General features: G+C 33.5%; 2 long non-coding RNA genes across 2 annotated transcripts in view; one reads left to right on the top strand and one right to left on the bottom strand.

Moving 5' to 3' along the window:
* Positions 1-2,454, bottom strand: part of LOC138713256 (uncharacterized) — a 149,305-nt gene extending 146,851 nt beyond the window's left edge. The window contains exon 1 of the long non-coding RNA XR_011335809.1: positions 1,926-2,454. This is a non-coding gene — a long non-coding RNA (uncharacterized lncRNA). The remainder of the gene's footprint in view (positions 1-1,925) is intronic.
* The window catches only part of LOC138713255 (uncharacterized), a 1,167,998-nt gene that overhangs the window by 376,061 nt on the left and 765,346 nt on the right, over positions 1-26,591 (top strand). The window lies entirely within an intron of this gene.

The raw sequence follows: 26,591 nt of genomic DNA, 5'->3' as shown, positions 1-26,591 counted from the left end.
ACTAACCTAAGGTCAACCAGCTTAATCTGAGAAAAATCACCAGTGAGAGATTTAATCTTGGATCAAGACTAAATGATTTTGGATTAGTATTTATAACGCCAAAAATCTAAGTTTAGCTTGACTGAAGGTTAATTTAGTTATCTAATCTCATATTGACTATTCATAGAACTGATCTTTACAATATTAATTCTTAGGTAGAGCAAGAATAGGCCTAAGTTTAGAATTCCATATACTGATATTTGTTCTCTTAATTAGACATACTGCATTGAAGAACATTGTGACATAACAATCATTACCTTTAATTGCCTATAACGCTTAAAATAATAGTCATATAGAAATATGATGATGATGATAATAATAATAATAATGATAATAATAATAATAATAATAATAATAATGATAATAATAATAACATATCTGCATTAATATTTACGAATTTATTTCCCTGCTGTCCAGATATATGTATAAAAATCGATAATTTACAGTAAAATTGTTAGTTCCTTGCCTACATAACTTCAAACATCAAAATGAGTTATTTATAAGTAAGTAATTGATTATAATATTTATATTTTATGTAATAATGCTGTATATATGTATCGCATTGATTATCGATTAACAGCAACATTGTTTGTTAAGTCAGTAAATAAAAAATGAATATACGTTATGTATATTAATTATCTTATTCTAGTAGGCGTAATGTGAATTATTTTGTTTTAATATTGTTCCTTTAAGTTTAATACTAAAATATCTAGAATGATTACATGGTTTATACTTCAATGTCTGTCCCAAATTATTAGGCCTATTCTTAATGTAGAATTTGTATTAAATTCAAAGAAATTTAGAATTATTTTTCAGTCGAAAAATATTTGTGTAGAAAATAATTCTTATTCTGAGATGAATGCATTCTTCAAATCAAAACTGTTGATGAATAATGCTTTTAAAGAGATACCTCATTATTTATGAATTAAATTATTATTTGTAAGTCTTTTGAAATAAATTTATAGTCTATAGTCTCAAATTATTAGGCCTAATCTTAATTCAGGATTTGTATTAAATTCTAAGAAATTTAGAATTATTTTTCAGTTCAAAAATATTTCTGAAGAAAATAATTCTTATTCTAAGATGAAAGCATTTTTTAAATCACAACTATTGATGAATAATGCTTTTAAAGAGATGACTCATTATTTATGAATTAAATTATTATTTGTAAGTCTTTTGAAATAAATTTATAGTCTATAGTCTCAAATTATTAGGCCTAATCTTAATTCAGGATTTGTATTAAATTCTAAGAAATTTAGGATTATTTTTCAGTTCAAAAATATTTCTGAAGAAAATAATTCTTATTCTAAGATGAAAGCATTTTTTAAATCACAACTATTGATGAATAATGCTTTTAAAGAGATGACTCATTATTTATGAATTAAATTATTACTTGCAAGTATTTTGAAATAAATTTATAGTCTATAGTCTCAAATTATTAGGCCTAATCTTAATTCAAGATTTGTATTAAATTCTAAGAACTTTAGAATTATTTTTCAGTTCAAAAATATTTCTGAAGAAAATAATAAGATAAAATAATTAGATGAAAGCATTTTTTAAATCACAACTATTGATGAATAATGCTTTTAAAGAGATGACTCATTATTTATGAATTAAATTATTACTTGTAAGTCTTTTGAAATAAATTTATATCTATTAATAAACCAGGCATGCGTTTATAACAAGTTTACATCAGTTTTTACTTACAGTTATTTCTGTTCAGTAGTTAAATGATAAATACAGTGATTTGATAAACTCATCATAAATGTCTTAAAGAAATTTAGTTCAGAACCTATTGAGTAAAAACAAAAATATGGGAAAGTCTAACTTTTTTAGGGTCATTACAAAGTAATTAATTAAATGAGATACCGGGTCTTGTAAGTTACTTTTTCTAGCTGTCTTTGCAGAAAGCTTTTCCTCCAGAGTTGAGACAGCATGTTACAGCTCTTTCACTCCATTTGTGGAAAATATTGTCGGCGGTGGTGGGAGGTGGATGTTAAGCAAAAGTTTACGTCACTCAATTGTTAATTTCACTTCACGAAAGGAAACACTGCCAACATTAAAAAATTAAAGTAAAGGAAGAACAATACAAAATGTTCCCAAGATAGAAGAGAAAAATGATACCCCTTCGTACTAGCAAACAGTACAATTATCGCTGTAAACCTTGGCATTCGTATCACACGAAGTAATACCCCACACTTGAAACACAGCACAAACACCGTACCGGTCTACGACAAAACAAAACTTTCACCAAGTCTTAAGAGAAAAGGGTCTATAAACATTATTATAATTATCCCTACGCAACCTATTTTCGCATGCAAAAACACATAGCGTAGCTATATAAACACACATACACACGCGAATCGCTCGTAGCTTCGCAAACTCATTAGAAACACGTGAAGAAGACTTGTTAGGTACACCGTGCAAGTGCGTACTAGTCAGAAAACTCTATGCACTAACCATAATCTTGATATCCCCCCTCCCTGTCCACTGTTCTTAATGGAAAAATGAACTGGAATGAGTTGAGGTGTCTAGTATTTTCCCCCTACCAACATTTGCTAGCCTTCCTACCACGACTAAAAGATGAAGAACAAGAAAAAACACACATACAAAAAAGAAGCTCTCCTTTTTTTTACACACACATATTTAAAAAACTTTTTGTTCTTGAGTTCTCCACATGGTATAATAATGAAGAAGAAGAAGGAGGAGGTGTAACAGGCGAACAAGGAGAGCTGCTAGTTGTTCTGGTATTGGTACACAACTCCATACATCCGAAGCAACCCGCCTCTTCTTTCTATATATTATGCCCTCGAGGTTTTATTTCCATCACTAGAGTTCTTTGCACAATGTAATCTGCATATATGTCTTTCTCTTGACGCGCATGCATACATTACGCATAATAATTACAATAATGTAAAAAAAAATTATTTATTCCGGTGCCTGTCTATACCGTCCTTGCTACTGACTGTTAAATAAAAAAAAAATCTCGAAAGAAAAGACACTGATTTCCTTATTTGCATACGCATCTCGCATGCATATATTAGACCCTTCATATATATGCATACAAAACCGGCTTCATTCCTTTCGTCCATCTTTTCACCTTTTTCTAACCCTATTATATACCCTTTTCTTTTTATAGGCCTAGTCTTTTCTTCTTTGGCCCATAGCAAATGTCGTTCATCAGGATTTCCGTCTGACCCCCCTCTCTTACCTATCTGATTGTGTAGGCTTTTTCTTTTATAAGGCCGTTTTGTTACACGTTGTGAGACTATGGGAGTCTATGTATACTACCTCGTCAGTTTCCATGGGAAGTAAGTAGGAGGGCGCGGGGTGAGTTGGGAGGATCCGCGCAGCATCTTTTTCTTCACCTACTTGTTATGCCGACGGGTGCCCCAATGCCTCGGGTTGGGGTGGGTATGTACTTTTGAGGTCGTGCTGCCCTTGTCTTGAAGCGGCGGGATATCGTTCACCTCAAGGCGACAAAACCGACGAAAAAGTGCTAGAAACAAAACTCATCCTCGACTTTGTATTTATTTTATAAATCCTTGAATACAGACGTAAATAGGCCGTTAAAACAGAATAAAAATTTTTCACGTAGTTTTTCGGACCTACGGTGAGCTGTAGGATGAAATTTAATTAGAAGAAAAAAAATTCTTCTTCTTCTTCACTTCATGGTATCGGAAATTGCCCGTTCCGGCTTCAAAGGTCGCTCCATCTTTTCATCGGTCGTCCCTGATCTCTTCGTCCTTTTGGTTTGTAATTTATTGCTTTCATGGGAAGTCTGTAGCCGTCCATTCTCTCTACATGTAATTTCCAATCTTGTTTGTAATTGTCTATTTTATCAATAAGTGGGTATACTCCTAGTTCCTGCCCAATATCTTCATTTCTAATTCTATCCAATCTCGTGCATCCTTTTACTTTCCGCAAAAATCTCATCTCTGCCGCTTGTAGGCCTATATTACTAACTTCAGGTTTTGTTGTAACCCAACTTTCACTTCCATATAAAAGAGTAGGGACTGCCATTACATTGTAGAATTTCCTTTCTGCTTTTATTCTTCAAAGTTCTATTAATTGTGCCACATACTGTCTGGAATGATTGTAATTTTATTTTTATACCATTATCCTTTTTGTAACTTACATCACATCACAGGTACTTAAAATTTGTTACTTGTTCTACTGCTTTATTATCTATTTCAATCTTAGATCTCACAGTATTTTTGCCTTGAAATGCCATTACTTTTGTTTTTGCATTTTAAGTGTTAAAGTTATGCTTCTGGCATATTTTATTTAGTTCATATACTGCTTTTTGTAGTTTGGTTTCAGTATCTTGTATTGCAATCATATCATCGGCAAATACCAGAATATTAATTTTTGTTCCTCTACCAATTAAAATTCCAGGATCTACTAAAATTTTCCATTGTCGAACAATTTCGTCAACATAAATATTAAACAGTGTCGGTGATAAACTACACCCTTGTCTTAAGCCTATATTTGTTTCAATTTCTCGAGTTAAATGTTTTCCAGTATTTACGGTAATTCTTGAGGCATTATATAAACTCTTAATCATTCTGATAATGTGCTGTGGGTAGCCTCTAGATTGTAATATTTGAAATAGTTTTGGCCTGTCGACTTTATCAAATGTTTTCACGATATCTATAAAAGCCATGTGTGTTTCTAAATTGAACTCTCGGCGCTTTTCTATTATTTGCTTCACTGTGAATACATTATCAGTGCACGATCTTACCTTTCTAAATCCGCTCTGTTATTCCAGTATCAGAACGTCAGATAAGATTTGCAATCTTTTATTTATTATGGAAAACAAATAATACAAATTACAATCAAATACAAGATGGAAGTGAAATAGCCTTGCAAATTTTCAGCTCATGTTGTATGTAACAAAAAACTATAATATCATATTGGTGAAAAGTTAATAAATATTTTTTTAAGAAAAAAATGTTTTTTTCTCAAATGTTTAACAACCTCTTATTCGGTAACTATTGCGAGTAGGATTGCGATTTTTGTCCATATCGATAGGAAATCAAATAAAGAATAATTTATCCTTTTGATGTATTGCAATAGTGTGGACAGTTTTCGTGTAAATTTAATTTTAAAAACCTCTAATTTCAAACCACTTCACTATGCGAGTTGATTGCAACACAGCACCAGAGAACAGCTCACCTAGCGAGACACACCGAGTTCGTTGACCTCTTACATCTGTATCACGAGAAGAATGTGTTAGCGACGATGTTGCCGGATTGCTGAAACTTCAAATTTAATTTTCGAATTAACCGTGCATTTAATCACAAAACATAATATAGGTTTTCTATTCACTTAAGTGTACCCTGTCGTCCCTTTCAATCTCCAATGTTATTTCACTTCCACCCTGTATATATATATTTCCCACGATGACACAAATGGTTGGTCATGATACCAGAACTTCAGAAAACGAGATGAATCTGATCATTTTCCAACTAGATTACCTCACAGTCGCCTCATAATATGAACAAGTGTTTTAAAATATTTTACAAGAAAGAGAACCGTTAGACAAACCCAAATCATATATGGTGTCAGATGAGTAATCTAACTAGAAAACATTTTGTTAAGATAACTAGCTTGAAAATACATTGAAAAATCACGAGTCTAAAATAAACCGCAATAATATTTGTATATATTCGTTTAGTTAATTAACGTATTAATGTTGCCAATAATGCCTTACAGTAGTACAATATATCACGAACATGTGTAATATTAACATAAAAATAGACGCTTAGTAAGTATCTCAATAATTACTTAACCTGATTAAATATATAAAGAATTAAGAAATATTATAAATATTATATTGTATATTATTAACAGAACGTAGTAGTAATAGCAGGTAAAATAAATCTTGCACATAATGTAAAATTTAAAACTCTTCGGGCAGTATTCATAGACTTCTTAGCGCGGGCTTCCGGTGGATGATCAACGGAATAACGTTTTTGGTATTCACAGACCAATGTTAGCGATATGATATGATATTAATCCTGTACAATCGTAATCGATTGCGTCATGCAGCAATTTTCCTTACGATTGCATCCTGATCACGAGTGTTACGTGCTTCCTTCATCTCAACGCAGCAGAACAAATACTGCAGCCGCAGTGCCCGCAGTCAGCATGTTATATCTCATAGTCATAAGTGAAGACGTAAAAATCCCTTAAGTAAAGCAACCGGTGATCCTCAAACCCGAGACCCTACGAATGGCGATGGCTCTTTATTGAAATGCTGAATGAGAAGTACGGTATGTCTGGGAATTTCAGTTCCTCCTAATATTTAAATGTGCAACGCGTAATTTCGAAAATATTCATTATTATTATTATTATTATTATTATTATTATTATTATTATTATTATTATTATTACTATTTTTACTAAATTCTTTCTCATTTTTTATATTTTAACGTCATATTTTCAGAAATTTAAGTTCATTTCATGTCATTTTTCTGTAATATTTAGGTCATCAACTTCCGAGCCCTAGTTATAATAAATTAGGCCTAAACTAAACCTGTAGTAAACAAAATGCAACTAAATGACATACTCGTAGTACTTATAGCAAATGTCACCAAGTAATGGAATATGCTGAATGATAAAGTGCTGCAGAAAATACATATCGGACTGTACAGTAGTGGCAAAAAAAAAAAAAAAAACCGGACCGACCCTTGTAGCTGATTTCAGAGCCTTGTTCACTCCAGAGCGTGATAGACTGGTAACAAGACTTTCGTGGTTCGAATCCTGCCTGGGAAGGAAACTTTTTTTTTGTTCCTTATTCAAATTTATTCCCAATACTTTTCAATTCCAGCGATACTTTACCAGAACATGAATTTTACCAGCTTATTTTCTAGTGGCTTTCGAAATGGGCTAAGTCAGCAGTCGAAACTACAACAATTTCAATAGATTACTCGCTATCTTGTGAACCCGGGCGTGACATGCGCAGTGGCTCATTTCGGGGACTTTGATATTTCCGTCGGTCCGGTTTTTTTTGCCACTACTGTACATAGGATACATACATACACACACATTTAATCAACAACATGTACAAAAACAATTAATTTTAATATAAAAAATAAAATAAAATAATTTATGCTCGACCATGCCGAAATGTAGTAATTATACACCTGGTAGCAGTCCTTTAATGCATGTCATTAAAGTACACCTACTCATTAAAGTACAGGTGTTCAGCCAATGACAAGTCAGCTTTGTACCGTTATAAAACTGCAAGTATCGATTATTCTCGAATATGCAATCGAAAGAGAATTAGCGAAAAGTCACGGAGGCTGGAAATCCAATACTGTCGCAGAAGGTTATGTTCTGTTACTATAATAATTAGAGTTAATTGTAAATAATATTCAAATAAATTCAATTTGTCATTTAATTTTTCAATTCTTAATCAACTTTCAGGTTATACCAGAGTAATGTTCATCTTATTCTGTGCCAAGGTCAATGAAATTCGGCCTCGGAAAAAATCAATATTTTCGCGTCTGCGCACATCTCACAATTGAGGTCAGTTCGCACATAACCATAATTTTGAATACTTTCAAGTTAGAAATATGGTCGAGCATAAAAAGTCGTATGAAACTTGCCTATAATGGTAATTAAGACGCTCGTATGAAAATTATGAAACTCGTTTGCGCTCGTTTCATAAACAATCATACTTGCGTCTTAATTACTACCATTATAGGTTCGTTGCATAATGTACTGTTATATAATACACACATACATTAAACAACTGCGTGTAATCTAAGAGTGTAAATTCGGAAATCATGAAGATCTTAAGGAATATTAATTGATAATATAATTTTCAGTGTTTCCTAGGTTCGATATCTGGCGTCATGCCAACTTCAGATCACTGGATTTCTTCTCTTTCTGTAGCTAGTGTTTTTTTTAGAGTACAGGCCTATGTTCGTGGGTATAAGAGCACCCAGTGCTGTGGAACCGTGAAAGAAGACGAATGTGATCTCATTCTGAAGTTTAAAATCTCCGCCTCCCTTTGTACTGGCCGTCATTGTCCTTCCGCATGCTGTTTAGAATGTTGAAAATAATCCATCATTTATTGTTTGTTGCTAGATCATATATAATTTGTAAGATGTTCGTGCCTTTGAACTACAGAAAAACATGTGCGGGCAATTACCCACGGACATATAATCAAGCAAGAAAGTAAAAATTATTATTTTTATTTTCATATCTTAGTTTGGTTTTGGTAACGACGTGCAGTCATGGAAATATTATCCCACAAAATATCGTCATTTTTTTACTTCACTGTCATTTATTTATGCTACAGAATCAAATTTGTACGGAATTCAGGAAACACGATACTGTGACTTTCGGTTTCACCAATCGTAATGGAGAGATCTTTCACGAATATAAAATGTCTAGTAATTATTATAAAGAGCTTGTTTTCACTTTAAACCTATGGCATTCGTGAAGTTTTCTCAGTTTTAATATTCATTTAACCTTACTTTCAGTCACCAGTGTCTTGAAGGGCCAGCGATAGGAGTTCATACTGCTAGACTAGACTCGGACGTGATTGTGTTGACTATTACACTTTCACTACGTCATACTACTTTTGACCAATAAAACGGTACGAAAGTACGTTTTTCAACCAATCATGGCTGCTTATCGCACAATTTTATCGCTTCCCTAGAATTTGTTTAATTTTATCGATTCCCTAGCATTTGTTTGTTTTTATCACTACCCTAATATTTGTTTCTTTGTTTGCCAACATTTCAAACTGCAAATTCTTTACGGTACTACAAAACATGCTTTGCGATCGTAATTTGTTTCCCGCATAGATAGTCGACTGAAAATGGCGACTCCGTTCAAACATTTTGGTGAAAGTAGCATTAGTGAAATAGAATTTTAGTAAGTCAATTAATATCTGTTTCTTCTAATCTTTATATACTTTCTTCTAATCGTGTAATAGTCAATTAAATCCCACTCGAGTTTTAATTTTCTCTAGATAAATCAAAACCTGTAGTGAGATTACTGTTGATAAACTTTTCCAAAGTTTTCCTTAATTTTAAGATAAATTTGAAGTAATCCATCCTCAAGCTCAATTCACGAATGTTGATCTCGCTACTATCATTTAGTTTTCCAATTATTTCCGTTCATAAAATATTAAATGAATCTTCGATCTCGGACCACACCACATATATCCGACTTACATTTCGTTTCTTAACTGATAAATTGAAACTGAGTTATTGAATAACTTCACAAATGTACCCACGGCACAAATTAAGCGAATCTATCACATTTAATGGAATACATTTCCACAATTACACGTAATAAACTTCGCAAATTTAATATCTGGGTCTGTTATACAAGCTGAACCGTAAGTAATGTCATTAATTTCAGGGGATTATTCTTTGAGATATTTCAAACAAGAAAGTTTAATATAATTTTGCTCGTTTTTGCCTCTTTTCGAGATCAAAATGGTTTTATACGAAACATTTCATAGTGTTAATTTTATTATGTAAGAAGTTTCCGATAAGCAAGTTATAATCTTAAGTATATTGAATAAATTAAACAGTCTGTGCTTATCTAGTATTACATTTATAGCATTAACGTTTTCAGTACGTGTGTACCATTTTCAAATGCGAATGCCTGTTACATTTGAATAGATCTGCATAACTGTGGGATTGGAACATTCATGAACATCATTGATGCTGTTAATAAAATTACATATAACACAACTTAAGGATAAAATATATAAAATACATATGTTAACAATAGTTCACGTGATCATTTCGATGACATGTTGTTAGAGTAATCTTCTCTTAATGTGGATCATCGTGGTTAAATATTATAAAATGTCCAATAGAATGGTAAATGTTAAAATTAACTTGTACTGATAATCACTATAAAACACTGTAGTCTTGTTGAGTAGTATTAATGTTCATTTATGTTCATATATGCTATATGTTGCACTATTTCCCATTAGATATGTAGTACGTAATGTATGTCTTGTATTACCTGGTTGTAGCTTGGTGGGAGAGTTGTTGAAACAGGTACAGAATTCTTAGGCCCGATTGTATAAACCATTTAATCTTAGATCAGAGGTTAAATTGACCTTGTTTCAGCTGAACTTAGAATTTTGTGTTGTATAAAGTCTAATCTGAGATTAATTTGTCTCAAACTAAAGACAACTTTGACTAAAGAAATTTCTACGATTAAGATAGATGATCCAAGTTCAGTTATTTCTTTTCTGTTTGAAATATACGAGTGACAGATTGTGCAAATAAAATGTCCATTATTATTAATATTAATAGATATGTTAGGTACATTTATATATATTTCTTTCAATTTCTTGCCTTAATACACAAACATTCTTATATTTTATAAGGTTCTATCGTGTTCAGCAGTATCAAATAACATAACCTATAATTATATTATGTTTATAACAACCAGTAATTATTAATGGATATGATAGGTACATTCATAAATGTTCAATTAACTGTATTACTAAACGAAAATTGTCGTTTTATAAAGCTTTATTATGTTTAAAAGTATCAAACACCACAACATGATAACAACTTGGAGAACAGTCAACTTTCTTCTTATTGTCCGCCATTATTTACATTGAAAAAAAAAAACCAGTGTCTCCAACAGAGTGTAATACGGAAAGTTGCCAAAAAGTAGTTGTAAAGTCGCTAGATTTCTCATTATCAACAAAGAAAGATTAAATTTGGTCACTATGGGGTGCTAAAAAGGTCACTAAATCCCTATTTAAGCAATGTAAAAGTTAAAAGAAATTTTTGTTGAAAAAGAGTTAAAATCGCTAGATTGGCAACACTGAACAAACCTGTATAACATGGTCCGCGCATCACGTATTTCACATGTTTATGCGATGTTGCCAAATCCTTTTCACGTGAACTTAGATTGCATTTGAACCAAGGTAATTTGATCGCAGTAAAGTTTTATGCAATAGAAGAAGTGTCTGAACTCGGTTTACTTATCGATCTTCGATCAAAGTTGATCTTTAGTCAGGGAGTTTTATACAATTGGGCCTTAGTGACCTCGTGCGGTTTTCAGTCTAGTCATTGTACACTGGTTGTAGCTTGGTGGGAGAGTTGTTGAAACAGGTACAGAATTCTTACTCGTTAGATAAGCACAGACTGTTTAATTTATTCAATATACTTAAGATTTCATAGTGTGTTTTGGGAAAGCCACTGATTTAATACCCAATATGCTCAGTCAGTTTAAGAGAGCAGAGTATTATGATAATAAATGATTGAAAGAATTTTAGTTTTGTCCTTTAAATGTGCAGAAATTTTATCCGAAATAATGTAACTTTTCCTTCTGAAAAGGGATTTTAAAATATTACATTTGCTCCCTTAAATTGACTGAGCATGTAAGGACGTAAATCAATGTATTTCCCAAAACACGCTATGAAATGTTTCAAGTAAAACTAGGCTAGTTTCATCTCTAAAAGCAAGGAAAAAAAAAAGAGCAAAATTGTATTAAGTTTGTTTGTTTGAAATATGTAAAAGAATAGCCCTCTGAAATTAATATCATTACTTATGGTTTTGCATAAGGTTTGATGATGATATGGAGCTGTTAGCAGAAGAGAAAATGATACTACTAAAGGATATGCTACTGGAGCTAAATGACAGCTGTGAGCAATGTGGGATGAAGATAAATGCAAGTAAGACGAAGAGCATGGTCATAGGAAGAAAAATACAGAAGTTAAACTTGCGAATTCAAAATGAGACAGTAGAGCAAGTGGACAGCTTCAAATACTTGGGGTGTACTATACGCAGTAACATGAGCTGCTGCCAGGAAGTCAAAAGGAGAATAGCAATGGCAAAGGAAGTTTTTAACAGAAAAAGGAGCATCTTCTGCGGACCTCTGGAGAAAGAACTAAGGAAGAGACTAGTGAAGTGTGTATGTATGTATTTATTCACACTGCAAATGGGTATATACCCGGTGGCAGTGGAAACTAATTACACTCAATAATGACAATAATAAACACAATTAATAAAACGCTGACAACTCACTCACTGCACTGGAACTACGACAAATTTCACTGATTCTATCCTTATTTCAATAACACTTCAAAAACATTTCACTGTTCAAATATTTTGCACTGCCACTATAAACTATAAAGCTTCACTGACAGAAACACACTTCACTTACACAACACACTTCACTGACACAACACAATTCACACTTCACTAACAGAACACACTTCTTCACTGATACAACACTTCAATAAATACAACACTTCAATATGGGGCAGAAACATGGACATTACGACGAAGTGAAGTGAAGCGAATGGAAGCATTTGAAATGAGGATATGGAGAAGAATGGAACGTGTGAAGTGGACAGACAGAATAAGAAATGAAGCTGTGTTGGAAAGAGTGGGTGAAGAAAGAATAATGCTGAAACTGATCAGGAAGAGAAAAAGGAATTGGTTGGGTCACTGGTTGAGAAGAAACTGCCTACTGAAGGATGCACTTGAAGGAATAATAATAATAATAATAATAATAATAATAATAATAATAATGGTTTACTTTAACTGGCAGAGTTAAGGCCATTCGGAATAGTGAACGGGAGAAGAGTTCGGGGCAGAAGAAGATATCAGATGATAGACGACATTAAGATAATATATGGATCGCATGAGGAGACAAAGAGAATGGCAGAAAATGGTAAAGATTGGAGAAAGCTGGGTTTGCAGTGAAAGACCTATAATTGGGCAGAACACTGAATAATAATAATAATAATAATAATAATAATAATATAATATAATGGTAATAATACTTACATACTTACTTACAAATGATTTTTAAGGAAAGGTTCATTGCCGCCCTCACATAAGCCCGCCATAGGTCCATATCCTGTGCAAGATTAATCCAGTCTCTACCATCATAACCTACCTCCCTCAAATCCATTTTAATATTATCCTCCCATCTACGTCTCGGCCTTCCCAAAGGTCTTTTTCCCTCCGGCCTCCCAACTAACACTCTATATGCATTTCTGGATTCGCCCTTACGTGCTACATGTCCTGCCCATCTCAAACGCCTAGATTTAATGTTCCTAATTATGTCAGGTGAAGAATACAATGCGTGCAGTTCTGCGTTGTGTAACTTTCTCCATTATCCTGTAACTTCATCCCTCTTAGCCCCAAATATTTTCCTAAGCACCTTATTCTCAAACACCTTTAACCTATGTTCCTCTCACAGAGTGAGAGTCCAAGTTTCACAGCCATACAGAAGAACCGGTAATATAACTGTTTTATAAATTCTAACTTTCAGATTTTTGGACAGCAGGCTGGATGATAAGAGCTTCTCAACCGAATAATAACACGCATTTCCCATATTTATTCTGCGTTTAATTTCCTCCCGAGTGTCATTTATATTTGTTACTGTTGCTCCAAGATAATTGAATTTTTCCACCTCTTCGAAGGATAAATCTCCAATTTTTATATTTCCATTTCGTACAATATTCTGGTCACGCGACATAATCATATACTTTGCCTTTTCGGGATTTACTTCCAAACCGATCGCTTTACTTGCTTCAAGTAAAATTTCCGTGTTTTTCCCTAATCGTTTGTGTATTTTCTCCTAACATATTCACGTCATCCGCATAGACAAGACGCTGATAATATAATAATAATAATAATAATAATGATAATAATAATAATAATAATAATAATAATAATAATAATAATATATTCCACTTTATATTCGCTCTTGAAAACTCAAGTACAGTACTCCCGACTACCCGATGCGAATTTTCATGGGGTTTTAACAAAACCAATGCTGTGAAAAGAGCGCTTTCCGTATCCCGACCACTGGAGCTAGGGTCGGGGCAGTCTGCTGGGAGTTCGGGACGCACTTGGAGTTGTCGCTGGCCCATAAATTTCAGCCAGCAGCGGGTCTGCTGGGGGGGGGGTGCTAATGTTGGGTCAATTAATTGTGGTCTGAGAGGAATTGGTCCTGATCTATTCCACATGGAGGCGGAACAGCGTTTAAGGTTGTTTGAACACTGACTTCCATTTGCTCCGGTTGGTGGAATTAGCACAGCTTATCAAAGCACTTAGGTCATTTCACCGGATTTCGTTGCGTGGAATCCGAGTTACTTTCAGCATGCGTTAGAATAGTGATTTCTCGAATAGCTTACTCTGTTATATTGTATTGCGTTTTATATTGTACTGTTTTTATTGTATTGCAGTTTATTTTGTCTTTCAACAGTAGGTTTATATATTTCGTAGACTACGTATTGAAAGTCCTTAATTAATAGTCTCGCCATTTCTTGATGTAGCCTACAGTAGTGACTTATGAATTTAGAAATACATTGTGAACAGTAAGTAATGTCATTAATTTTAGGGGGTTATTGTATGTATGTATTTTATTAACACTACAATTGGGTATACACCCGGTGGCAGTGATATATAATATACAATAATACCATTATAATTCTACAATAATTACAGCAATAAAAGAAAAATAAAATATAATAAACCTAAATTTATTTCTAACTATAAATAAATAGATGCAATAAACCTAGGAATATAAATAAAACTATTCTATAATAACGCCTACAATAAGAAAAAGTAAACATAACTTATAAGTACTTCTATTTCACCCAACTATTACCAATTTAAGTAATTACATATCAGCTTAATTAATTACAAATCAACTTAATTAAATATTATCTTAATTAATTACATATCACCTTAATTTATTTACATATCAACTAAATTACATATCATCGTAATTAATTACATATAAACTTAATTAATTACATGACAAAACTTTGATATTTACACTGCACGTACAATTACATTTTCAGTCTAATCTTCTCAACCTAATCTATTCTTTGAGATATCTCAAACAAACAAGTTTAATACAATATTTCTGGTTTTTGCTTTCTTTTGGAGGTAAAAATTATTTTATATGGAACATTTCATACCGTGTTTTGGGAAACTTTTCGTTCTGGAAAGGAATTTTACAATGTAACATTTGTTCGTATCAAATTTCTGCACTTTCAAAGGACAAAACTAAAATTCTTTTAATAATTTATTATCAAAATACACTGCTCACTTAAATTTACAAAGTATACTGGGAATTAAATCAATGCCTTTTCCAAAACACGCTATGAAATGTTTCATATAAAATAATTTTTATCTCGAAAAGGAGGAAAAAACGAACAAAATTGTATTTAATTTCTTTTGCTTGAAATATCTCAAAGAATAATACCCTGAAATTAATTACTTTACTTAGGATTCACTCTATATATAAGTTACAGAAGATAAGAAGGGATATGCTACTGAAGCTAAATGACAGCTGTGAGCAGTATGGAATGAAGATATGTGAATGAGTGAGTGAGTGAGTGAAGGAATGAATGAATGAATGAATGAATGAATGAATGAATGAAGTTCATTTATTAATACACAATTATACAATTTTTCTTTGTTTTCTTTGAAAATGCAAACTATGCATAGTTATAGCACGAATGAAGATATGTAAATGCAAACAAGACGAAGATCATGTTCATAGGAAGAAAAGTAAAGAAGGTGAACGTGCGTATTCTGAATGAGGTAGTAGAGCAAGTGCATAGCTTCAGATACTTGGAGTGTACTTTAAGCAGTAACATGAGCTGCTGTCAAGAAGTAAAAAGAAGAAAGGTAAAGGAAGCTTTTAATAGAATAAGGAGCATCTTCTGCGGACCTCTGGAGAAAAAACTAAGGAAGAGACTAGTGAAGTATTGTATAGGGTAGAAACGACGAAGTGAAGAGAAACGACTAGAAGCATTTGAAATGTGGATATGGAGAAAGATGGAGCTTGTGAAATGGAAAGACAGAATAAGAAACGAAGCTGTGTTGGAAAGAGTGGGTGAAGAAAGAATGATACTGAAACTGATAGGAAGAGGAAGAGGAATTGGCTTTGTCACTAGTTGAGAAGAAACTGCCTTCTGAAGGATACTCTGGAAGGAATGGTGAGCGAGAGAAGAGTTGGGGGCAGAAGATGTCAGATGATAGATTACATTAAGATATATGGGTCATTTGCGGAGACTAAGAGGAATTCAGGAAATAGGAAAAACTGGAGAATGCTGAGTTTGCAGTGAATGATTTGGGCAGAACACTGTGCATGAATGAATAAATGAAGGAGGAGAAGAAGCTACAGCTTTTAATTAAGATGTTTTCCTGGTACACTTCAGAATCGGTTTCGGAAAACTGTACAAATATATTTGTCATAATCCCCGTTACTTTTAGCCTGTAGCAAATGTTTAGAAATTTCCTTTAAGTGACTTTTTTCATTCAGAAATTTGTTATTGAATGAACCGTTGAGAAACACGTATATTCTTAGATAAAAGTTTTTTAAAAGTAACGCCTAATTACATTTGAAATTGAATGAGGAGAGAGGAGATTTTGAACAAAAAGTCAAACCAAACCTTGCATTTAGAAAGAAATATTTTTATGGAAACAAAATGTCTTTGCGACTATTGTTATACGAGTTGTTGTGTTATCGAGACCATCTTTCTATAGCGTTCATAATTTTCTTTAATTTGAGTTCCTAAATGTTACACATGGTAATATAATTTCTTGGCCTATTTTTGTAAGGGTTTTAGGACATTACTCATTATCACTGGTCTTTTTAAAAGCTTCCGTCGTCAAGAAAAACACTATAAATAAACTTAAAGAGAGTAGCCTTTATATAGTTTTAATTATATTTTTTATCTTTTAAAGTTAATATATCACCTCATTTTTGTAAAGAAATTTCTCCATTGACGAGAAGTATTTATCTATTTCTCAGAAATTTCACAGCATTAAGCAATATACATTAGAGTGGAGTGAATCTATACATGAAATTGATTTTTATCTTTTTTTCTAAATGTAATAGTTGCAAAAATCTGTCTTTTGACTTAACTTAGAAATGTGAAAAATGTGGAGTTTCTATATTTAATTTTTGAGGTGCCTCAAGGGCTTTTTTGGTTTTTTCTTTATTTGTTCTATTATTTTGATTTTCATTATATATCTAGTGAATTGCTGTAAGATTTTAAACTTTATTTGGAAGACTCTAAATTCGGGTTGCAGTACACTGTATGTTTCTGCATTCGTCATGGTAAGCACGAACCAGTTGTAGTATTCTTGTATGAATGACTGTCGGAATAGATGCCTTTATCCAGATTTCCTTACTTTTGATAGCAACTCTTTCTGAAATCTCTCCAACAGTAGGTTCTTTTGATTTGGAGTCAGGTTTTAATTCATTTTTGACCATAGATAATATTTCATTACATCATGATCAGTGTTGCCAAGTCAGCGGTTTTGTAGTTAAATCTGGTGTTTTCAGGACTATGGTCAGCTACAGAATTTTACCGTCAGCGACTAGCTATTTATTTTGGTGATTCTGGCAAAGGGAGATGATATTTTTAAGTTTATTTTTCTGTAAAGATGTTATAATTGTTTTATACGTACTTGTGGACAACAATGTTAGTTAATCATAAACCAGGATTTAGTTTGGTATTATCACACTTTCTCATTGTACGAATGTAAAATATCAACGTTTTAAGTTAACTCGATTTGGTGTAACCACGTCCATTTCCTGCCTCATTCATTATTGTTGTACAGATAAGGTACTAAATGAATTTTATGTTTTATTTAACGACGCTCGCAACTGCAGAGGTTATATCAGCGTCGCCGGATGTGCCGGAATTTTGTCCCTCAGGAGTTCTGCTGCATTCGTTAAACTCTTAATCTAATGTATGCATTGTTTTTGTAAATGAATTGATATATTTAATCGTAAAGAATAGATAATGAACTGCATTATTATTTAATTTTTTTCCGCATTATAGTTTATGTAACACATACTTCAAACTTAAAACCAGACTCATTGTTGGCAGGCACTTCAGCTCAGTGTGAAATCAGATTTCGAACCGACTGTGATTTGATTATTTCCGAAGTGTCCAGTATATTCTTGATCTACTTCATTCAATTTTGAAGAAATACTATATATATATATATATATATATATATATATATATATATATATATATATATATATATTTTATTTAACGATGCCACGTAAAACTCCATAAGTACGTACACAAATTTAGAGATGTGTGGAAAAAACATAGCGTTGAAAGATTGGATGGAAGAAGTTGCCGGTGATAGTTCGAATGCTCGGTATAAATGGTGTAAGGTGATATTGAATGCAAAATATTAAGATTTAATTACCCATGCTGTTAGAGATAAACACAAAAAGAGTAGCGAGTGTTTTTCTGTTGCTCGGCAACAGTTGCTGAGATACAGTGGCGGAAAATTAATTTTGGGGATTGGAAAAATGTTTATGCTCGACCATGCCGAAATGTAGTAATTATACACCTGGTAGCAGTCCTTTAATGCATGTCATTAAAGTACACCTACTCATTAAAGTTCAGGTGTTTTCAGCCAATGACAACTCAGCTTACAGGTGTTCAGCCAATAACGAGTCAGCTTTGTACCGTTATAAAACCTCAAGTATCGATTATTCTCGGATATGCAATCGAAAGAGAATTAGCGAAAAGTCACGGAGGCTGGAAATCCAATACTGTCGCAGAAGGTTATGTTCTGTTACTACAATAATTAGCGTTAATTGTAAATAATATTCAAATAAATTCAATTTGTCATTTCGTTTTTCAATGTCGAATTCAATAATCAAAGTTATACCAAGTTTAACGGCATTACACAAGGTCAATGGCATTATTGTTCCTCGGAAAAAAATCAATACTTTCGTGACTGCGCACATCTCACAATTCACGACCTAGAACAAGGTCACTTCCGAGCTTGTCAGATACAAATAAAATGTATACATCTGAATACTGTAATTTCAAGTTAGAAATATGGTCGAGCATAAAAAGTCGTATGAAACTCGCCTATAATGGTAATTAAGAAGCTCGTATGAAAATTATGAAACTCGCTTGCGCTCGTTTCATAAACATCCGTACTCGCTTCTTAATCACTATCATTATAGGCTCGTTGCATAATGTACTATTCCAATACTACACGCTTCTGGGCAGAGGTGAGTGTTATTTCAATTTCCAAAGAATTAGAAATATTATATGAGGTTTTTTTTTTTTTTTTTTTTTTTTTCGAATTTTAAATCTCATTATAGTTCAATCCAAATTTTGTGTTGGGATTTTCAGTGATGCATGTGGTGACCATTCCTCCAAAGAGCTAGCTAAACTGGCATTTTATTTCCTTATCCTACTATTGTCAAATGCAGAGGTGGAGAGGCTATATAGCCGGATGAATCTTGTGAAAAAGCACAGGAACAGGATGGAAAATCCCAAGCTAAATGAAATTTCGACCATTCGAGCAGGACTGAGAAGACAATGTTGTTGCACTTATGTATTGCATCAAGATGTATAGTTTGTATTTCGAATTTGGAAGTGATGTGTTAAGAAAAATCTTGAGTTTCTTTAACTACAGTTTAGCGGTTTTTTTAAGCTTGTGCAGCGATAAATGGAATTCTGAGTTGGCAACACTGATCATAATAGGTAGGTAATTGTGATGGCAGGCCCTAAGGCATTCCGAATACAGGGCAAAAGGTCAGATTTCTTGTGTTAATTAGAGACGTTGTTCTGATTTAAATACCCTGCAACATAAGAAGAATGAATTTTCATTAATTACATTAATTATGTCATACCTAAGAGTTTTGTGATTATGCCCAATTTTATTATAAATTGAGGTTTCTGTGACACTTCAAGATAAAATAACAGGGGACCAAAAATATGCAGATTCTTTTAATGTGAATTTTTTAAGTATTTCCCTAGTATCCTGTTCAGATTAAACCACTGGAGAATGTGCCCTCACTAAAAATTTTGAACCTCCAAATTTTGTGAAAATTTCAAAATAGGGTGCTCTTGGGACACCTCTAAATATTAAGCCAGAGAAAAAAAATATTTTGCACTGTTCTCTATGATATCAAACCACAACTTTTCCCTGATGTCACATTTTGATTCCATAAACTTCATATTTTCACTCCACCCTGATACACATCTCTTTTTGTGTATCCCACCCGTATTATTTTTCAAATGCAGCACATTTTTTCTCTTATCGATTTGCATAGGTAAATGTTAGTAATATATTATTTGCTGCTAAGAGAAACGTTCTGTAGTAACAAAAAAAATTCCATTCCACAGGAGCTTCAAAAAGAGAAAACAACCGCGCATTGGTTCTGATACTCTCGGGGAATATCGAACGAACGTAAAAACATTCACTGAACTAAGGCTAAGTAAAAGTAAATAAATAGATAAATAGACTTCTCTAATGGAGCTTGATGAAATATTACACCATATGTGCGACAGCGGATAAGTGATTTTTGTTGCTTTTTATGCAAATTATTTTTTTATCTTTCTTTTACTGCCACGTGTTACGAAAACAAAAATTTTTTACTACACTGAATCACATTTAGTAATTCAACACACTTAAAGAATCCCTCTCTTCGCCCGACCGCGTGACTTATGTTTGTCAACCTAGTACCATTTACGCGTAAAATATGTATCATGCTTTTTCTTCGGTTCCCTAAGAGTCTGAAAACAATTGTGTTTTTCACGATAAGTAATATGCAAAGTAACGGAATACCTGCATTATACAAGGTGTTCATTTCATTTTTATTATACTAAGGCTAAATTACGTACCAGTTGTTTTCTTTTAAGGAATGTGGGAATCTTACACTAGCTCTACATGCTGTCAGGAAATTTGGATTTGTATGCATTATAAATATTTATTACGCAGTGTTGGAAATGGATGGATGGATGGATGGGTGGGTGGTCATTTTTCTATGAATTTTAGGTCATCAACTTCCGAGCCCTAGTTACAATATAACACAGTCTTGTATATACAGTCACGAAGCTCAATACGTAGTAAATATGCATCCGTAGATAGTTGCTAACCACTAGGATCGCTAATATCGCCTCATTACAAACAATGCGAAATAGTACCGGGATAGTCTATTGTTCCTAGCACCCTCACAACTCAAGCTTCGCGACTTTATATACTAGTCTGTGTAATATAATGTAATATATTATGTTTAATTTAAAAGGTTTTTCTCTCTCCAAAATTGACTACCATTAGGAGTCGGAAAAGTTAATGTATAGTAGTGGCAAGAAAACCGGGCCCATCCTTGTAGCTGATTTCAGAATCACACATCCTCTTGTATAATTAATTGTAACAATGAAATTTATTGCATTTGGTCGATTCTTACCGTCTTTTGTTTCCTTCAGTGCCTCAAACTTACAGACGAAAAAACTTTGAGAGTTTTATTTTCATCTGGTATCAATATTACATTCCTATCTCTATTCGGCAAAGATAACTGCGTATTTTTACATTAAATAGCAGTACGTACCTCTGGCTTCACTATCCATATTGAAATTACCTCAGTTTGGCACAATACACAGCACAGGATTCTTTTGTATCAGCTACAAGGGTCGGTCCACACCTGTGGAATAACGGTCAGCGCGTCTGGCCGCGAAACCAGGTGGTCCGGGTTGGAATCCCGGTCGGGACAAGTTATCTGGTTGAGGTTTTTCCGGGGTTTTCCCTCAACCCAATACGAGCAAATGCTGGGTAACTTTCGGTGTTGGACCCCGGATTCATTTCACCGGCATTATCACCTTCATATCATTCAGACCCTAAATAACCTAGATGTTGATACAGCGTCGTAAAATAACCGAATAAATTAAAATGAAACAAGGGTCAGTCCGGTTTTTTTTTTGCCACTATGTATGTACAGTGTACCTTTCCTTTATGAAAGATTTTTAGTTTTATTTTTGTTATTAAGTATCCTATTTGTGAAATTTGCGTGGTTTGGTAATTTTGGAATATTTTATTATATAATATTGCACTAATTGAAAAATATTCCATATAAAAATAATACATAGTTATAAATGGCTGTAAAGTTTGCATGATTGTACATACACAAAACTGTCCAACAGTTCTTCAGGTTAAAGACATGACGGAATATCAGACCTGAGTGTCTATACAAGCGAACAGAAGGGATGGCTTATACCTCCGTGTACCCTCCCAAGCACGCAGATATATTGCATTATAAATGGGGTACAGCCACCGTTAAATTAGACATATGGCCTTTCTACTTGTTTTTGAGTCTAGTTTATTTAGTCTTAGCATATATATATTTTTTTTTGCCTTTTATGAAGTAAGCTTTTCACATCCCCAATCTCTGTGACCTAAAAAACCTGTCCTAATGGCTACGGTCCTTACTAGGACATGAAGATCATGACACGACCTGAAAACCGAGCCTAGGAAAGGTGGGGAGGATAGGGTCTGCTTTTTATTCTTCTATTCATTTTCGTCATGTACGTCTCATGGGATGATATGTAAAAACTCTTAGTTCATAGTCTGATGTATGCATACGTAATGAAAAGACGCGTAATGAATCTCTGGCGGTGTGTCCCCGCATAGGGAGAGAGACGGAGCTATATGGACCTCAACAGGTAAGAAAGAGAGAGAAACTAAATTGTGCGGAGATGGGAGAGAAAAAAGAATGGGATAGGTTGGGAACGGGGAAGAGAAAGGTAAATGAAATTGCATGCATCTAGGTACACGATCTAATTCTTTGCTGCCATTTAATAATATGCTACAACATGCATGCCGGGGATGGTTAAATATTAAGTGTGTGTATGTATGTGTGTGTGTGTGACGTTAGTGATCCATTACCGGTTAGAAAAAAAAGTTTTTATCTCGTGGAAGCCGGTTAAATTTTAAATAGCGACAGGGGACATCAGACCAGCATCCCTTCTGTTTCCCATTGCAAGGAGCTGACTTATATGCATATTGTTCGGTTTCTGTTACTGTTCGTTACCTATTTTAAATATAACCTAACAGAAAAACGTTAGTCTGTGCCTTCTGTCTGCATTAATTCCGCGCAAAATCTCTTCTTGCTTTCCTGTAGTACAAAAATTAAATAGAATAGGTGATACAAACGGGCCAACTCATCATTTGGTAATAGCACAGTCTAGTATATACAGTCGCGAAGCTCAATACGTAGTAAATATGCAAACATTAGGCAGTTGCTCACTACTAGGATCGCTAATATCGCCTCATTACAGGCAATGCAAAATAGTACCGTCACAGTCTATTGTTTCTAGTACCCTCAAAACTCAAGCTTCGTGACTGAATATACATTAGAACCCCGATTATCCGTCACCCTATTAACCGATCGGCGAATTATCCGACTGTCTTCCTCAGCTTTTTTTTTTTTTTTGATGCGGAGAAAATACTAACTTCTGTACGTATTTTTTATAGATAAAGTTACTGCAATCCTTTACCACTGTCAATACACAATATGTAGTAGGAATGCTTCTGTCATCGTCGGTAACCATTAACAGTTACTTATGGGAAGGTGTGTTTTCCCAACTTGTAAAATAGTCACAATCTGCTCTCAGAAAAATGTCCCCAAAAACTTACACACAACTGCAAACCCGTGCACTATTCAATATTCTCCTTCTGTTCTAGTGGCCGTACTCTATTACTTGTATGCAAAATATCTTCCACGAATGTCAAAATAAAAATAAAAAAATGTACAAATAATTGAGCGGCTTTAGAAAAGAGGAACTGTAGTACATGTCGCATCGGAACACGAGATTGGCGTTACAACTGTGAGCGATTTAATAAAAAGCAAGGATAAAGAGCTACGTATTACTGTACTTCATTGTGTTTGTTATTAATTATGAACATAATATATCTAGTATGAAGACATCAGTGATTGCAGCATGGCAGGAACCTTAAATTATGTACGAAACTGTATTATACACTTAATTGATGAAAATCATTCATAGTACGGATTATCCGATTTTTTCGATTAACCGTTCAATTCAGCCCCTTCATTACCACGGATAATAGAGGTTCTACTGTAGTAGACTGTGGTAATAGTGAAGAAAAATACTACTTCTTCTTCTTCTTCTTCAATTCAAGGGATAGGCATATGCCTGTTCCGGCTTCATAGTGTATCCGTCCAACGCTTCCTAGGTCTTCCCGGATGTCTTCTCCCTCTAGGTCTATAATTCATCATTCTTCTTGGGATTCTTTCTGGTGTCATTCTATTGACATGTTCTGCCCACTGATTTCTATAATTCTTAATTTTTTCTTCGAGGGAAAAGATTATAAATTCTTCTCTTATTTTATCATTTCTAATTTCATCCGATATAGTACACCCCTTGACTGACCTTAGAAACTTCATTTCAGCAGCCTGTAATTTTCTGCTGTCATCTGCAGTCATCGTCCAGGTTTCTGATCCAAATAGCAAAGATGGTACTGCCATTACTTTATAAAATTTAATTTGCGTTTCTTTTCTTGCTTTATTTTTCAAATTTCTGTTTATTGTACCACACAGCTGCTGAAATACGGGGAGTTTATATTTGCAGTCAGTTTCGTGTTTATACGTGAGCTGAGTACCTAGGTATTTAAAACTTGTTACTTGTTCTAGACGAGTGTCATTTAAAACAATTTTTGTCCTTACACTGTACTTCCCTTGAAAGGCCATTGTTTTGGTTTTATTTATGGAAATTCTAAAATTATATTTCTCACACACTTTCTGTAGTTCATACACTACTTTCTGCAGTTCACTTTCAGGTCTACTTAGAACGATTTGGTCATCAGCGAACAGCATCGTCTTAAATGTAAAATTAGGTGCTATGTGAATTCCTCCATTAATTCTAAAATTCCACTCTCTCACTAAATCAGAAAAAATACTTTGTTAATTAATTAAAAGGGGTGATTGGTGAAATTTATATTTAATAGATTTTTTTAAACTACGTCCTTGATTTTTTGTACTCATAATCACAGTGTGCTAGATAATCATGTGGTGAAGTTTCATTTCTGAGTTAACAAAACTATTTTAAAAAAATTGTGTATTTCAAAATGAAGTGTGTCGCTGAATTTTTCAGTAAAATATTTTAAACTCTTTTTGCGAGACCAGTGGCGTATTTAGAAAAACATCACCCATTAGTTTTCCTATATATATTTACTACACCAGGCGGAGAAATTTATATAACCACTGCATACCTAAAAATATAAATTTTCCTTTGCCACTATAAATATTTCATTTTTTATTTTAAAACATTCATTTAATCATGTTCGGTTTCTGTTACTGTTCGTTACCTATTTTAAATATAACCTAACAGAAAAACGTTAGTCTATGCCTTCTGTCTGCACTAATTCCGCGCAAAATCTCTTCTTGCTTTCCTGTAGAACAAAAATTAAATTGAATAGGTGATAGCAAATACGGACAAACTCATCATTTGGCAAGAGTGAAGAAAAAATAATTTGTTATTTACTTAAGAGCGGTGATTGGTTAAATTTATCTTTTATAAATTTTTTAAACTATGTCCTTGATTTTTTTACACACAGTCACGGTGTGATAGATAATCATGTGGTGAAGTTTCATTTCTGAGTTATTACTTACTTACTTACTTACTTACTTACTTACTTACTTACTTACTTACTTACTTACTTACTGGCTTTTAAGGAACCCGGAGGTTCATTGCCGCCCTTACATAAGCCTGCCATTGGTCCCTATCCTGAGCAAGATTAATCCAGTCTCTATCATCATATCCCACCTCCCTCAAATCCATTTTAATATTATCTTCCCATCTACGTCTCGGCCTCCATTAAAGGTCTTTTTTCCTCCGACCTCCCAACTTACACTCTATATGCATTTCTGGATTCGCCCATATGTGCTACGTGCCCTGTCTATCTCAAACGTCTGGATTTAATGTTCCTAAGTATGTCAAGTGAAGAATACAATGCGTGCAGTTCTGTGTTATGTAACTTTCTCCATTCTCCTGTAACTTCATCCCTCTTAGCCCCAAATATTTTCCTAAGCAACTTATTCTCAAATACCCTTAACCTATGCTCCTCTCTCAAAGTGAGAGTCCACGTTTCACAACCATAAAAAAACAACCGGTAATATAACTATTTTATAAATTCTAACTTTCTCATTTTTCGATAGCAGACTGGATGATAAAAGCTTCTCAACCGAATAATAAAAGGCATTTCCCATATTTATCCTGTGTTTAGTTTCCTCCCGAGTATCATTTTTATTTGTTACTGTTGCTCCCAGATATTTGAATTTTTCCACCTTTTCGAAGAATAAATTTCCAGTTTTTGTATTTACAGTTCGTACAATATTCTCGTCACGAGACATAATCATATACTTTGTTTTTTCGGGATTTACTTCCAAACCTATCTCTTTACTTGCTTCCAGTAAAATTCCCGTGTTTTCCCTAATCGTTTGTGGATTTTCTCCTAACATATTCACGTCATCCGCATAGACAAGCAGCTGATGTAACCCGTTCAATTCCAAACCCTCTCTGTTATCCTGGACTTTCCTAATGATATATCTGAGTTATTAACAAAAATATATATATTTTTTTAAATTTGTGTATTTCAAAATGAAGTGTGTGGCTGAATTTTTCAGTAAAATTTTTGAACTTCTTTGCGAGATCAGTGGCTTATTTAGAAAAACACCACGCATTAGTTTTCCAATATATTTACTACAACAGGCGGAGAAATTTT

Source organism: Periplaneta americana, chromosome 14 (assembly GCF_040183065.1).
Source record: "Periplaneta americana isolate PAMFEO1 chromosome 14, P.americana_PAMFEO1_priV1, whole genome shotgun sequence".
Taxonomy (NCBI): domain Eukaryota; kingdom Metazoa; phylum Arthropoda; class Insecta; order Blattodea; family Blattidae; genus Periplaneta; species Periplaneta americana.
The sequence above is the reverse complement of the archived record's forward strand: the minus strand, read 5'-3'. Positions and strand labels throughout refer to the sequence as shown.